The sequence below is a fragment of the Sander vitreus genome, chromosome 18 (genome assembly GCF_031162955.1).
Source record: "Sander vitreus isolate 19-12246 chromosome 18, sanVit1, whole genome shotgun sequence".
Taxonomy (NCBI): domain Eukaryota; kingdom Metazoa; phylum Chordata; class Actinopteri; order Perciformes; family Percidae; genus Sander; species Sander vitreus.
In genome coordinates this window covers 14439590-14455243 of record NC_135872.1, presented here as the reverse complement: position 1 = coordinate 14455243, position 15654 = coordinate 14439590, and the positions used below count along the sequence as shown (strand labels likewise).

Genomic DNA, 15654 nt, shown 5'->3' with positions numbered 1-15654 from the left:
TATATCTTATTTACATCATAAAGTAAAATTCATATGTTATGTAGTAAAGAAGAATCTGGATCACCATTTTCATATCAGTCCCTGGTGGTCTAGTGGTTAGGATTCGGCGCTCTCACCGCCGCGGCCCGGGTTCGATTCCCGGTCAGGGAACTGCCTTTTTGTGTGATATAGCCTGTTAATACACCACAGATTGACCGACAACGGTGCACGCATGCCATTTTACTGTAATGGCTAATGGCCAGAAATATCCGCGTTGAAGTTTTTTTTTTAATATAATTGGGTGACCAACGTTTGTAGTTCATTTTATTTATTTTTTTAGCAAAATAACAGCCTAAAATGTGATGATATTGTCTATAATGTTTGTCTCTTGATATTCTGCCTTTGTATTTTTGTAACGCCTCTGCTAATTGTTTAGTGAGTAAAGCGTTGAGACGACGTAGGGAGGCTACCACAAACTGTAACAGGCGAGTGCAGGGTTCTCAACCTTTTTGGCTTTATCAACAATGTGTAAAGCCTATGCTCTATTAGCGTAGATATGATTTTCGAGTGATTTTATTAACAGTTTAACTTTAATAAGTTAATGCCTGAAAAATAATAATACGTGTTTATTTTTTTTTTATTTTTTTTTTCACCATCTCGATACGCCTCAGTATTATCTCGTGACCTCTTGGACAGTACCGACTCCCATGCACGTTGGGAACCCAAGCGTAGATAGGGATGAGTTATGTTTGAGATACATGCACGTTCACTTGACGTTGCCACAGGAGCTATTTATCATTTAAACCGCTTGGAGGCGACAGTTCACAACAAATGGTACAAGAAACAGACGTCTGCAAAATGTGAAAGAGGGCATTTTGTACAAGCCTGTACTAGAACTGTCTAGAACTGTCCATACACTATATTGCATATTAAAAGCATCTATCATAATGTTGAAGAAGATGTTTTCAAAAGGTCAAAGGTCAAGGGCACTGTGACCTCACAACACACTAATTATTCAAAATGCCAAACCTGTGTGTAATAAGGTAAAATGATGAAGTGATGACATTTTATATCCAAAAGTTGCAAAAACCCCTCCCGAGCACACCACTGCAAAGAACAGAGCACTGGCTACAGACTGATATAAGATCTGCAGGAGCCTGCTGCACACTGAAGGATCTGAATCTCCTCAGGAAGAACAGTCTGCTCTCTCCCTTCCTGAAGAGGGCTTCAGTGTTGTGAGGCCAGTCCTGTTTTTTATTGATTTGGACCCCAAGTCCACCCTCTTCACTACTACCTCTCCTGGGATGACAACCAGGACAGAGGGGCTCCTGTCCCTATAGTCCACCACAAGCTTATTGGTTTAGCTGATATTGAGCTTCAGGTGATCATCTAGATCATCTGGAATCATACATGTCAATATAGTGATTACTTCCATTTAGCCAAAAAAGACACTTAATATTTTTTTATTAAATTCTAAAGCCTTCACTATGAGTCTGGACAGACATGGATATAAACTGCAACTTGACTGGTTGGTCACTGGTTAAAAGAACAAAATAACAACATTCAAGTTAAAATTAAATGTCTTTAACGTTTTGCATAATTACTTCAGTTACGTACCACTTATTATTTTGCAATATTCATTACAAATGTATAACATTAATTTGAATATAATTTAGATGTAATATAGTGACGATTTCCTGTCACTCTATCCAATAAAGCTTAGTTGAACTGAAGCTGCTTGAGATAGAGAGCAATGAGACCGAGATAATGTGTGTTTGTGGAGCTTGGTTCCCGAGAGCCCTCTAATGTGGGGAAAGACAGAGACCCTGGCTGCAGGCGTTCTGATTGGACGTGGCAGGAGTTAACCAGTTCCTGGCTGGCTATGTATCTTGGCAGCTATTTTGACAGGCGCTATCATTGTGAGAGAGGAGATAAGTTGTCTTAGGGATCGCCATTGGCGCCGGTGTGTCCCTCCTCCATCCTGTAATGCGCCTCTCGACCCCCTTCTCTCCCTACCCTGCTTGGAGCAAAGGATTGTGGGGGACTGTTTGGTTGGGAGCAGGGTTTGTGTTGGCAGGGACCCCAGGGCTCTGGGTATCATCGTCCCCCTTCAAGACCATCAAAACCTTCATGTGATTAAACAACGAGACAGCCATGATTACCTCCCAAATGTCGCTGTCCACCTTCTTTAAAATGTTCTCTCTTGCTCTTTGTTCCCTTTCCTCATTTCTAATGTTTTCTTCCAGTTTTATGTTGCAAAGTTACCCTTGATTTAGATTTTCTGCTTTTCCTTCCTGGAAGAATAGACACACAGAACAAGCACAAAGATAAAAAAAAAAAAAATCACGTTTTGGCAGACCGAGAATTTTAAGCACAAAAAAAAAGCCAAGGATGAGCTTGAGTAAACTTTTGACTCTTTACTGTGTAATGTTTTCAAGATGTGGCTCTCAGACAGGGCTATATAATCTTAGTCGAAGTCCATCAAAGCTATAGCATCCTTAGTCTCTCTGTCATATAAGTTCTGAACAGTACACAGGTAGTCATTTCAGCCACTGATATTAGAATTTTTACGGTACTGTCCCATCAGGGCCCACAAACAGCTTGGTAGCATTACAGTGTCTGTTTTGTTGTTGTTGATATTACTGCCACACGCACGCACGCACACACACACACACACACACACACACACACACACACACACACACACACAAAGCACACATGGAAATTTATGTTGCAGAGGATGAACAGAAAGTGAGAAAGAGTAAAGGAACTAAATAAAAGATGAAGCACATTTTTAGCACGCTGCATGTTTGTATTTGTGTCACTGATGATGCGTGTGTTTTTGTATGTACCAACTAATAACACCATATTTAGTCTATATTCACAACTTGTTATAATCACATTTTAATTGTGTCTGGTGTTGGAATAAGATATTTAAACAGAGTGGTATTAGCAGCAACTAAAACCCTTTCTCATTTTATCCAGTGTCTTGTTTTGCTTAGTAAAAATACTATCTAGCTTGTATCTTTTTAAACTGTTGTGGTCACAAAGGTCTGACCCAGCACAGGCCTTGGAGAGATTTAAAATCATTTTACTCAGACGTCATACCCTTCTAGCTTAGACTACAAGCACTGATAACTTCAAGTACACCGTGGCAGCAGGAAGCTGCAAAACCTAAACACTGAAAAAGGATATGTCACACAAATGATAATCGATAGGAATTATGAGAGTCATAATTCATTATAATGAACCAAAGCTGTGAGAAAAATGCAGCTACATTTAAGAAAATCTTCCATCTCACAATGTTTTTATCTGCGTGTTTATTGGAAGACGTAAATGCTGACAGATTGTTGTGCAATAAACCAATTAGGACAATACATCTTTGAGAGAGAGTTGTTATTTCCCATCAGTATTGAGAGACCCACTTAAGAACCGTAAGAAGAAGTGCACTATTATGTCAGCTTGCTAATATATTACGCGTTTAGGGTGAAGAGTATAAGAGGTATTGGGATATGGTTGACACAGCTGACATCACACTTGATTAAAAGGCTGTTTAATAACAACCATTTTTGAATAACATTTCACAAAAACTACACATCGTACATCAAATTACTAAACTTTATGCTAATAACTGAACAACAACAAAACAGAGTTGCTAACAGATGTTTCCTAACAACTGATTTTAGGTTACAGGTCTTTACTAGCTAAAACATTCCCCATGTTTTAAAGGAATGGTCTGCTATTTTGGGAAATACGCTTATTTGCTTCCTTGCCGAGATCAAAAGAACAATACCACTCTCATGTCTGTAAATACGGGAACTATGAAGCTAGTTAGCTTAGCTCATCATAGAGACTGGTGGAAACAGCTAGCTAAAGTGTAAAATAAAACACCAACCAAGCACAATTGTCGTTATAAATGAGCAAAAGCATTAGTGAGCTTTAGCTTTCCCCCTTTTTCCAGTCTTTTTGCTAAGCCAAGCTACTGTAACTGACTGCTGATTGTAACTTCATATCTATCATACAGACATGATAATGGTATTTTCATCTAACTCTTGGCAAGAAAGTGACAGACACTAGGCAGCATGTTACTAAGAACTCAGATTTTAAACGTGTGTGGTGCAACAATCTGCAATAGTTTAAATGTAATACAGACAAATGTATCACTCCTTTGGTGGTCTAGGAGAGTCCAGAGTGAGTGAAAGACCACCTTCTATAGGTTAATGACCCCCTACACACACACACACACACACACACACACACACACACACACACACACACACACACACACACACACACACACACACACACACACTGGCCACTTGCACCAGTAAGTTAACAAAGACAGAGAGAAAATGAAAGTGATGGAGACATGGCTTGAAGCAGCTCCATACTGTATACCATCCAGTGCCACTACACCCACTGTCAATCTGCCAAGTCAGCTGAGGCACTGCAGCCATGACCTTTAACCCAAGAACTGAATGGCAGGGGAAAGGTTATCAATGTCAGGCTTGCGTTCTTATAAAGCTAAACGTCCAGACAGTGCAGGAGCCACACCTTGAAGAAGGAGCAGACGGTGTAGGAAACCTGAAGGAGGGATGGACATTACTGTAAGCACAATATCACCCTCTCAAACGCACACACACACACACACACACACACACACACACACACACACACACACACACACACACACACACCATGGTAGGGGAGCAAACAGTGCATGGTTGTTTACCCTGCTTATCAGTGGTGTTGTAACAAGCAGAGGAACACAGGCTGACCTCTACGCACACATGCAAGAAACATCACGGGAAAAAAAGGTCTAAAAATCTAAGAGTGTAAAGACATATGTTCATTTTCTGAATTTTATAACCTTCCTTGACATATCACAATTCATGATAACAAAGGTCTATATTCTCACACTTAGGGAAGCCATGATAATGAGTAGAGATCATGAACTATTAGCTAACATCACTAATAAATCTCCCTTAGCACTCCTTAACTCTCGTCTGATCTCATCTGCCATAAAAAGAGGCTTGTCCTGTACAGTAACCATCTCTTTTCAGAAGAAAAAAAAAAAGTCTCAACTCATAGGTGAAACTATGAGCCCCAGCAAACACCGGCCAATAAATAACAGCTATAAATTCCTATATGAATTGTGACTGTGCCTGTTCATTTATGATTGTGTGATAAGTCAACGTTTCATGTACTGCATAGGTAGTATTCCAGTGAGAGGCAAAAGATATAAGGGCCATGTTGAAGGTAACTTGAGTGTGTGCTTACTGAGTGTTTACATGTGTACGCCTTTTGATGTGTGTGTTCTTGTGTGTGTGTGCATGTGTGTGTGCGTGTGTGTGTGTGTGTGTGTGTGTGTATGTGTGTGTGTGTGCGTGCGCTCATACATACACTCCCACTCTCACACTCAGACTCTGGTTAGTCCAAGCCAGCGCCACATCAGTCCATCATCACAGATATGGCTTGTGGTTAGATAGCAGGTCCGGCGGCGCACAAGACATTTTGTCCACTCTGTCATGTTTACTTATAATGATAAGCATTGATGGATTCCCTGCAAGCTATAGACGCCACAGTGCACACACACATGCCCAACGATTCACACATGCACAGTACCAGAAAAGCAACAAAAAAAGAGTAAAAAGTAGTAAAAGCAAGTTCAAAATATTAGCAATAAAATACCATTAAAATACATTTTAGTATTTATCTTTAACAAAGAACAAAAACAAAGCAAAGGCCTCAGAAGGCTAAATGTCACACTTAGAGATTGTTCTGTTTTGTACTCATCTTGGAAAGAAAAAAAACAGCTGATGAAAAATAATTTGCCACTATTGAGATCGGTCACAGTAATAGATGTATTTAGAAATGGACTCCTTGTGTGATTTTTACAAATCAAAACATATATTTTTTTTAAGATTATTTTTTGGGGCTTTTTTCCCTTTATTTCAGAGTAAGAAACAGTAAAGGTGGGAAGGGCTGCAGATTAGATTCGACCCCAGGCCGCTGCAAGGCCTCAGCCTACATGGGGTGCACGCTCTTACTGGGTGAGCTAGAGGTTGCCCCGTTACTTTTGCAAATCTAACAAAGCAGGTCCATGAGAAATATTTTACAAGCTCAAATGTTTCTATTCTTTCAGCAAAACACCTCGCTATATACTATGAATTCTCCATTTGTTTTAGTCTAAATCAAAAGCTGCCTTTTGCAGGCTCCATGTTGCACTCTGTGATCTGCTGGTTGGCCTGTACAGTGTTTCCATTGGGTTGGTTTACTTTAGCCTGGCATGTGGCCAGACCACTGACTGGCTCACTACAACTGTTCTGGACCAATTAAAAAGACTAATGAGGCACGCGTTTATCATGTCACCCAGAGGGCAGAGAGGCGGGCAACCGAGAGAGGCAACGTGGCCGACCACAAAGAGAGCGGAGGAGACGATACACTGGTTGGAAACTGATCTTATGATGCTTACTGTCTCTGACTGATGACTTGATAATCAAATGCAAAGTAAAAAAAAACCCACTTCATTTCTCTTTATGATCCATTTACAATCTCTGTTAATGAATCAATATGTTCAAACACACCCTTCCCAATAAGCACATACACATATAGTATGCAGGCTATGTACATACAAATCTTGACTATTGTGCAAAGAACAAAGACGTAGAATCTGTAACGTGGTTTCCTGTTCTCTGCTACCTTGCCAGTTTAGACGAAAAATGCAAATTTGGGATAAGGAGTGGCATCTGGGTGAATCTGACTTGGGATACGCAAAACAAAAAACACCGTGGCTGAGTGCTGAATGACTGAGAGATCTGGCATCAAGCCCCTCTTTAAGCTTTAATATGGAAATTGCCAAGAGGAACACATTAGAAGAAGTGAAAGGTGTTATCATTCAATATCATGTAAAGTAGTTCAATTTATTCACCCCATTACACTCATCTTTGTTGTTATTTCAGGACACAGTAGTCAGTTATAATGCAATTGGTTCTGATATTGCTTTCTACAGCAAACTTGAGAATGAACTTGCCACAAACTTGTACTGGCCCTGTTGGTGCCATGGCTTACACCGACCACTACAACAACTGCATCTTTAGTCACTTGTGTATTGACTTCAGTGTTCTGATCCAACCAAAACAATTTCATAAAAATGTCCTCTACATATTTTTCCGTGCACTTGTTGACAATGCCACTATATTACGAATAATTTCTTTATTTTGAATTCATAGAGCATCCACAGCACAAGCTGTTGCCAGTGTCATCTTTAGCAAGTTGCATTTCATTCTTGTTCCCATGCACAAAACTATTTTTAGAGTGCACCTTAAGTTCACCTTTCGTTTTTTTCCCCTCTTAAATTTTTATGGTTATTTACACCCAAGGACACCGCAGCCACTGGTGAAATTTAGGGAGTGTGTGTCTGACAAAGAGAGTAAGAGAAAATGACAGCGAAAGGTGGAGGAGAAGAAATAAGCAACTCAGAAACAACGGCCTCCTTCTTTCTCTGATTCTTATTTTACATCTCACCCCTCCTCTCGCTCTGTCAAGGCCACTCTTTTCTTCCTCCTACTTGCTCGGGCCGAGAAGAGGTCAGAGTAAGTGAGAGAGCAATAGACACACACTGCAACCGTTACAAATCTTCTCCGCCTTATCGAGGAAAACACACTGATAAGTGTGTCTCCACTCCCCATCCGACAGATCCATCTCCGAAAACATCTGAGACACACGTACAGAATGTGGAAATATATTTCTGTGTAACTGGCAGATTGATGGTTCAATTCACTCCCATTCTGGTAAATGAGTGAAACCACAGATGAATAGCAGAATAGGGTAGAGTTGGGTGGTTTCAGTGGGTATACTGATGTTAAGGGATGATAATTAACAAGGTTTAGATGACATGAGTTCTGTGTGTGTCTGTGTGAGAGTGTGTTTACACATGTTGGGAGTGTTGCACCTGCAACTAATGATGTGAAACTTGCCAAACTCATCTGCTGCAGGCCTCCACGCTCCACTCACTACCCTCAGATCAACTTGCACCTGTTGACCCGTACCAACACACACACACACACACACACACACACACACACACACACACACACACACACACACACACCTACCTTTTACAGATGATATTTTTTTGGCATGACAATAGCCATTCCACCACTCAGGGCTAAGTGCCTCCTTAACCTAGTCATAGGCAATTAATTCCCTGATTTGTCCTCCAGTGAATTCATGTCTCATGGACTAATACCAACACTGACATCATAATCTGTCAACTGCACTTCAGCTGCACTGTCTTTTATGGAGATACATGGGCTGACAAATGTCAACTTTATCTTTATACAAAATGATTAATAATATCTGTCATATACAGTTTTATCAGGGTGCTTGGGGAATTGATTTCTTAGGAGTGAGGTTGAAAATGTGTAATTTATAACGCATAAAGGGATTCCCTGAACTTTTTGCACTTTATTTTTGTTCACTGGAAGTCAGTCACTGCTGCGATATTGCAACAAACATGATGGGAGATAACAAAGTTACATTGCTACCTTGGGACATATTTGATGCGAAGTGGATGAGAAGATCCTTCTATTGAGATGTTCAGCAGTTGGGAATTTTAACAGGAAAAAGCTCATTACTGTAACTGCACAATTTGTATCTCCTGTGGATGAGATACTTGTGTTTATTTTAGGCGCAAAGAGACCGCAGAGTCTATGCATATGAAAGATGCTTCTAATAGCAAGATGTGAACATAATATGCACACATGCAGATGGTTCTGTATGCATTTAGATGGGCATTTGTTCCCCTTTTTATAAATGAGCAAGCTTCACCAGCTGTGCTGGTGCAACGCCTGGCTGGTGAGGTACACATGGATCAGTATCAGTACCGTAGCCAGGATTTTAGTTATGCTCAGGTCATGAGTGACCCTATACATCTTTGAAATATTTGATGAACTGTTCAGTTATGATTTTTGTAAAAAAAAAAAAATCAAAACATGAAGGTTAATGTTTTATAGCAATCTTCACAGCGGCGGAAATTAAATTCTAAAGGAGAAATACTGAAGCCTGGATTTATTTAACATTCATTGTAATATTATTGGCCTAAAAGTAGTCAAATGTAACACTTTTTAGGGTCTCAGCTTAAAAAATACTCACAGTGTGTAAGCTTTTAATTGTATAAACTCCCCCTTCCAAAATTCACAAAAAGTATGTGCTTTTTTATGACTTAACTGTATGTCCTCACCTCTGTGTGTGTTTTCGTGGTGGACGTGCGGGGCCACTGGGTCAAGGTGGGCAGGGTCCGTAATAGTTCCCACAGCCTGTGTGGAGGCAACCTCTGCCGCGCTATCAGCCTCCGTCTCCGGCCCCCCAGCACCAGCGGGCCCCCTGACGTCAGCCCTGGTCTGATAACGGGGTCCACAGAAAGCAGTAGGGGCAGGAGGGGGAGGGGGGCAGATGGAGGGATGAGGTGGAAGAAGAACTGCCGGCGAAAGGGAGGGAGGGAACGAATGGGGTTACACTAACAGAGCCAGTGGTGGATAAGACCCTCAAACAGATAAGACGGAGCAGAGTGTGGAGCCTCTTTTGTTTTCTACTGCTCCTCCTGTCTGGTGGCTTCTCCGTTCTCCTCCTCTCTGACATTCCCTCCTTTTCGCTCCACTTTTAACTTCTTTTTTTCAGATGCAACCAATTTGTTAAAATGTTCTCCTCCACCACCCCTCCTCTCCTTGTCTAAACAAAAATGTTCCTGCTGCTAACGGGCATGTGCGCAACGACCATCCCTGGATTGAGGCACCTTTTCTCCTCTGGCTTCCTCGTTGTGTTCTTGTTTTCTCTCAAAGTGTTTTGAGATTAGGAGGAGCCTGCTTTTGACTGACAGCAGAAGAAAGTTTTTGACATTGATGAAAAGTTCACACACGTTTCAATCCTCCATCCTTCTCTCATTCTTTTTCCGGCCCACTCTGCATCTTCTTACCCCATTTTAGCTACACTGACACCTCTTTAACCCTCTCTGCGTGAACTCTACACGAACTCTTCAAAGACACCAGAATCCATTGTTTTGATGATGTCACCTCACCTTTACCTAACCTGAATCTTACCCTAACTTGCTCCTCCACATACAAACAAACAGCTTTCTCTCTGCAACTAAGCCCCATATTAGCATATTAAACACTGTCTTTGCATTGGTGCACGTGTGTGTTCCCTTTTTTCTCTTCAGGCCTTTGCTAGCCTGCGGACTTTGGCCAATGCTTATCACAGGGAGAGGTCCTGGGATCCCTGAGTCTCCACTGCTAAAAATACACTTAGCTCACAAAAACACACAAACATGCATTGCACACACACTGTGGGTATATCATGGGGCATCCTCTATGAGGCTGTCAGTCAGATATCTGGCCAATATGATTGGTCAGTTTTGGATTTTGCACAATGGGCCATCTTCGCAACACTAACGTGATTATAACGAGTCACTCACAGAACTCCCTTAGGATTTCGCTCAAATTAATAGCTGGCATTTGGGCAAGCAACACCCTGGAGTGGAATTTTAAATATTAGCTTTACAAGAGTCAAAGAAATATTCAAACGTTTGTGCGAGTGAGTTGGTTAAGTAACTTTACAAACAGCGGAGACTATCAGAACAAAAGAGGTTTTGATAATTGAATTCTTATCATCTGTAATTGAGTGTGTGTGTGATGTGTTTGCGCTGCTCGTCAAACAGTGTGAACCAAGAGACCAATTCAGCACTTGAGTCTGTCACTTACGAGAACCTGCAACTGAGGAGTTAATAATTTATTGAAAAACTAAAAAACAGTCCTGGTTAAAGGTGTGTGTGTGTGTGTGTGTGTGTGTGTGTGTGTGTGTGTGTGTGTGTGTGTGTGTGTGTGTGTGTGTGTGAGATGATTTGTGTTGCTGAAGCCCAGGTGTCTTGCTCAGCAGACTTGTGTCTCCCCCAGTGTGACTCCCTGACCTTACCTGGTCAAACACTTAATCAAGCATAACATACAGATACCTTAGAATACCACACAAATCCACACACTTACAACAAAATGTGGACTGTATAGACACAACCAGAAATCCCCTGATAAAATTTACCTTAACTTAACCTTAATTTAACTAAATTACTTACCCAAGCTTAACCAAAATATTATTAAAGCTTAAACCCCCAAAAGTGAACAAATGCTTAACACAGTGAATGCACACAGGACACGATATGATAAATAAATGGGTTGCTTTTGTGGGATATATATGATATAAATATCATATATATATATAATAAATAAACTGAAGTTAGTGGCCAGGGAAATGACCACAGACACACAGAGAATACATTTCAAGTTTTGATAAGTGCAGTGGTAGTCAGACAGAGACCTGTTTTGTGGCGAGAGTTGAGAGCACAGCTTTAATGTCGCCATGGGGCAGTTAGGTTTACACACAGCAGTCAAACAAATAATCCTGTATATACAAAAGAAGTACAGCGATGAATAAAAATAGCAATGGAAACAAAAACCATTTTGAGAAGCAGCGAGAAGCCTGACACCAGGGGACAGTCCCATTCGTAACTAACAGGCCTAATTACTTGATGGAATAAGAATTTTTTTGGTTCTCCAAATGAAATCACATCTTATGTACACATCTGTGTGTGGGCACTTTTGCAAAATGTCAAATTTGCAAGTGTGGCTCAATAAAGTGTATCATTCAGAAAAGTAAATTGAGGGCTATCAAATAAGTGAAATAAAGAAAACTGAATGAGTTAACAACACCAAAAGGACTTAGAGTCGTCAGACATAATCAGAGGTGTTGAGCCCATTTGACAGACAAAGAGTTAACATTGATTAGCATTGTTGTGGATCATGATCAGATAAAACATGGTGACATCAGCAAGAACAGATGCAGACAAGAATTAATACTTTTTGCTTACTTTGCAAAACAGCATGCTAATGATGAAGATAATGTGTGTGTTTCCCTGGCCTCTGTTGGCCCATATTGACAGGGTATTCTGCCTCCTGGCTTTTCCTGCGTCTCCATTTGAAGTCTTCTTCCTGGAGCCAGGAGTCTACTAGGCTCAGTGTGTGTGCGTGTCTGTGTGCACGCGTTTGTGTGTGCAAGGAAGAAGGGCCGAAGGGCCAAAGTAAGTTGCCGACCCCAAATGATTGAATCTCTGCCCCAGCCAAGACGGGGACAGTTTTCCTGGTGCCTGGATTGAACACACACGTGCGCGCACGCACACACACACACACACACACACACACACACACACACACACACACACACACACACACACATACACACACACACAGACACACACACCCTTCCTCAGCAACGGTCTGCTGCTGTCCGCCACATACCAGCATCTCTATCTAGTGCCTCACCCAACACCTCCTCATTCATACACAGTGAAACACACACACACACACACACACACACACACACACACACACACACACACACACACACACACACACACACACACACACACACACACTCTCTGGGCTCTGGGCTCTGTCACTGTCAGTGATATAGCCTGACATGTGCAAACACACAAATCAAAACACACACTGTACTGTACAATAACAGAAAAGAGGATGAACTCTGTTTGATTTTTTGGGTATTTTTGAAAACTTTTCAACCTATATATATTGTGATTACACTGTACTGTAGTATCCTATAGCGGTAGCCTTGCTGCTAAAAAGGGAGACTTATCTTGGCCAACAAACTTCTTGTACAACATGCAAAACAATCAGAAACACAGACTGAACCTTAATACATTAACTGGAACCATAGACGCATGAATAATTTCAGACTTTGGTGCTACTTTAAGCCCTCGCAGACTAACAGGGGCCCACGCCTTGATATTATTAGCCACCAATTGGTGGTTCTGTTATCAGCCTGCAGTTACACATTGATGACAGTTCCCCATTTCCATTCAGACAATTTTGCTCTATTTGCCTTGACTTCAGACAAGAGAGGTTGGGTGGTAGTGAATCAATACTGCTGTATATGGTTATAGGTTATTGTATAAGGCTCATGTACAGATAGATAGATGTGTTTTGTTTTAGCCATTTAAAGGGAAACGTCACCAATTTTACACATCAAAATCTGTTACAGTAACAGGGCTTGTGGAGTACTACAGCATATGTGAAAAGTTGTACAAAGCTTTTTGTGCTTTTCTTTTGAGCTTTTGGAAATCCGATAGATGTCCTCAAATCGAGTCAGCGTCAGTTGGGGCTGAAGACTGCAAAATGAAAATGAAAAAAACGTTGAGGGTGTGGAGTTAGAAAGAACTGAGCTAACCAGACCTCTGTAGCTCGCTCCTCATGCAGGCTAGCGGCTCAGAGTGTGTCTCTACTCCTAGCATGACACACCTGAATCTCTGACCCAACTGATGTGATGTATGTAGCAGGTATGACAACAAAGAAGAATGCGCGGAATAAAAAAGTTCTGTGCATTAATTTGGATTTTTTTTACTCTGTCCATCGTGAGTCAAACAATGTTACAGAAGTGTAATGCTAAATCAGTGCCTGCAGTTGCATGATACACCCACACAGGTGTTTTCAATAATGTTACCTGATTAACATGTTTAGCTGCACCTGTTACATTAATGTGGGTCTTTCATTTTTTTTTATTCTAAATGATTTATTTGTAAGGGACCATGTAAACATATTGGACATGAATTATGCAATGTTATGCATTTCACGAAAGTCAATTTACATTGTCCCTTGGTAAGTCAATGAACCAAGGGGCTACAGGAGAACACCTGGGATGAAAGCACTGTTGTGATGATGATTATTTTCAGAAGTTTGTGCCTTGTGCATCAATAAAAAGCTCAAAGTTGCTGAACTCAAAGGAACATATCACGTTTATAATTATTTTATAAATTGATTTTACAGTAGACACGTTTAACTTGTAATAGCAGGAAAACCACTGTATGTGTAATTAATTACAATTAATGATGGCTGCATTCCATCTAGGTTTGCCAGTTCCAGGGACCTGCTAATGCTCATGCTCACTGAGGCACTTAAATGGAATGGAGTCATAATGAATGTTATGTTTCAGTTTTAAAGTGTAGATAACTACGCTAATATTCACCATTTGATTGCCTTCTAATCAGATAATGTACAACATAGTGAATTTCCTCTTATGGATAAGAAAGTTACTAGAGGGCAACATAAATAATGAAACTGCACTCTCTTACCTTCCTATCTCTCTCTGTCACACACACACACACACACACACACACACACACACACACACACACACACACACACACACACACACACTGGACTGTATTGGCAGCCTCATAGAGCCACATAACTCAATGAGGCTGTCTTGTGGGAAGTGGCTACACAATGAAATGGCCTCGTGTGTTTACGTTGACTGGTGTTGATGACAGGTATAAATCTGTCCCCATGAGGACAACAACAGCCCGGGACTTCCGACTAAGGCGCGTCAGGCATCCAGCACAATTTTTCATTTTTGTCATAAAGACAAAAAAAGAGTAGGCCTTAGTGTTGCTTATTAGAAATGTAAATGGCAGGTCACCACATTAATGGAAACCAAGAAGTCATAATCAAATCAATGTTCTGTTAGACCCCCCTCAGTCACTGCTAATATATTTAAATACGAGGTATCTGTGTCTATAACGGATATGTTTGAGGAAAATGGATTGATTAAACTGTGCACTTGATATGTCGTTAATAACGGCCACTACGTGTTAATCAACTTTAAAATATCTTGATCGCTTATAAGAATAATCACTTTTTTTTGAGCTTATAAAGCAGCACACTGCTGCGAAATATATAGGCTACCAAATATCACCAGGCTAATACGTTTTTAACTGGATTTATTTTTAATTCACATAGACAACATAGGAGAAATATACATGTACACGTTTGCAGAAAAAGAATACGCATATTATGATGTGTATATAGCCTATTATTACTTTAGATACCGCTGGGGGAAAAAGAGATCAATGTAATATAAGCACCACAGACAGAATATTGTGGTGATTTCATCGAAAAGATAAGCCTATACTCGGAAATTAACCATCCACCAATCTCCATTTAATGAAAGACTGAGGTCGTTTTAATGGGCCAATTAAACAAACAATTTAGACCTAGGCCTACTGCGTTTTTTTCATATTAAGTTACGAAAAAAATGTTGACAAATGTTAAAGAGAGTTGGTATTGATTGAATGGAGGATTTAGCTTGGGATTTGGAAACAACTCAGGGACTTTAATAAAAGTTGCTTTAACGTTAACAATGATTTTATTTACAGATATTTTGAAATGGTTTATGATCTGCTATTATATATGTCTGTAACAGGGAAGAGACCAACAACTCTACTGAAAACGTTATTCCTTTAAATCACACATTTTGTGTGTTAAAATTATCACCACAATCTACAAAAAGAAAACACAAACAAAAACGCTGTTTTATCGAACTTAGCAGGGAGGACATTTACTAATGAGGCTTTTATAGGGTTTTTTTGTTTTGTTTTTGGTCTGGATACCATTTATAAAGCAAAGTCACTTCAGATATCTAGAATAAAATATCCTACTGGTTGGTCGAATTTTTGTAAAGTTATTAGGTTTCATTATAAAGTCATTTTGACATTTTTTTCAAAACATTTTTTTCATTTGACAGAGAGAGAGAGAGAGAGAGAGAGAGAGAGAGAGA

General features: G+C 40.3%; 1 non-coding gene across 1 annotated transcript; it reads left to right on the top strand.

Annotated features, from left to right (window-relative positions):
- The first annotated feature begins 78 nt into the window (after window positions 1-78).
- Window positions 79-150, top strand: trnae-cuc (transfer RNA glutamic acid (anticodon CUC)). Its single transcript has one exon. It is a non-coding gene; the product is annotated as a tRNA-Glu (tRNA).
- The last annotated feature ends 15504 nt before the right edge of the window (window positions 151-15654 follow it).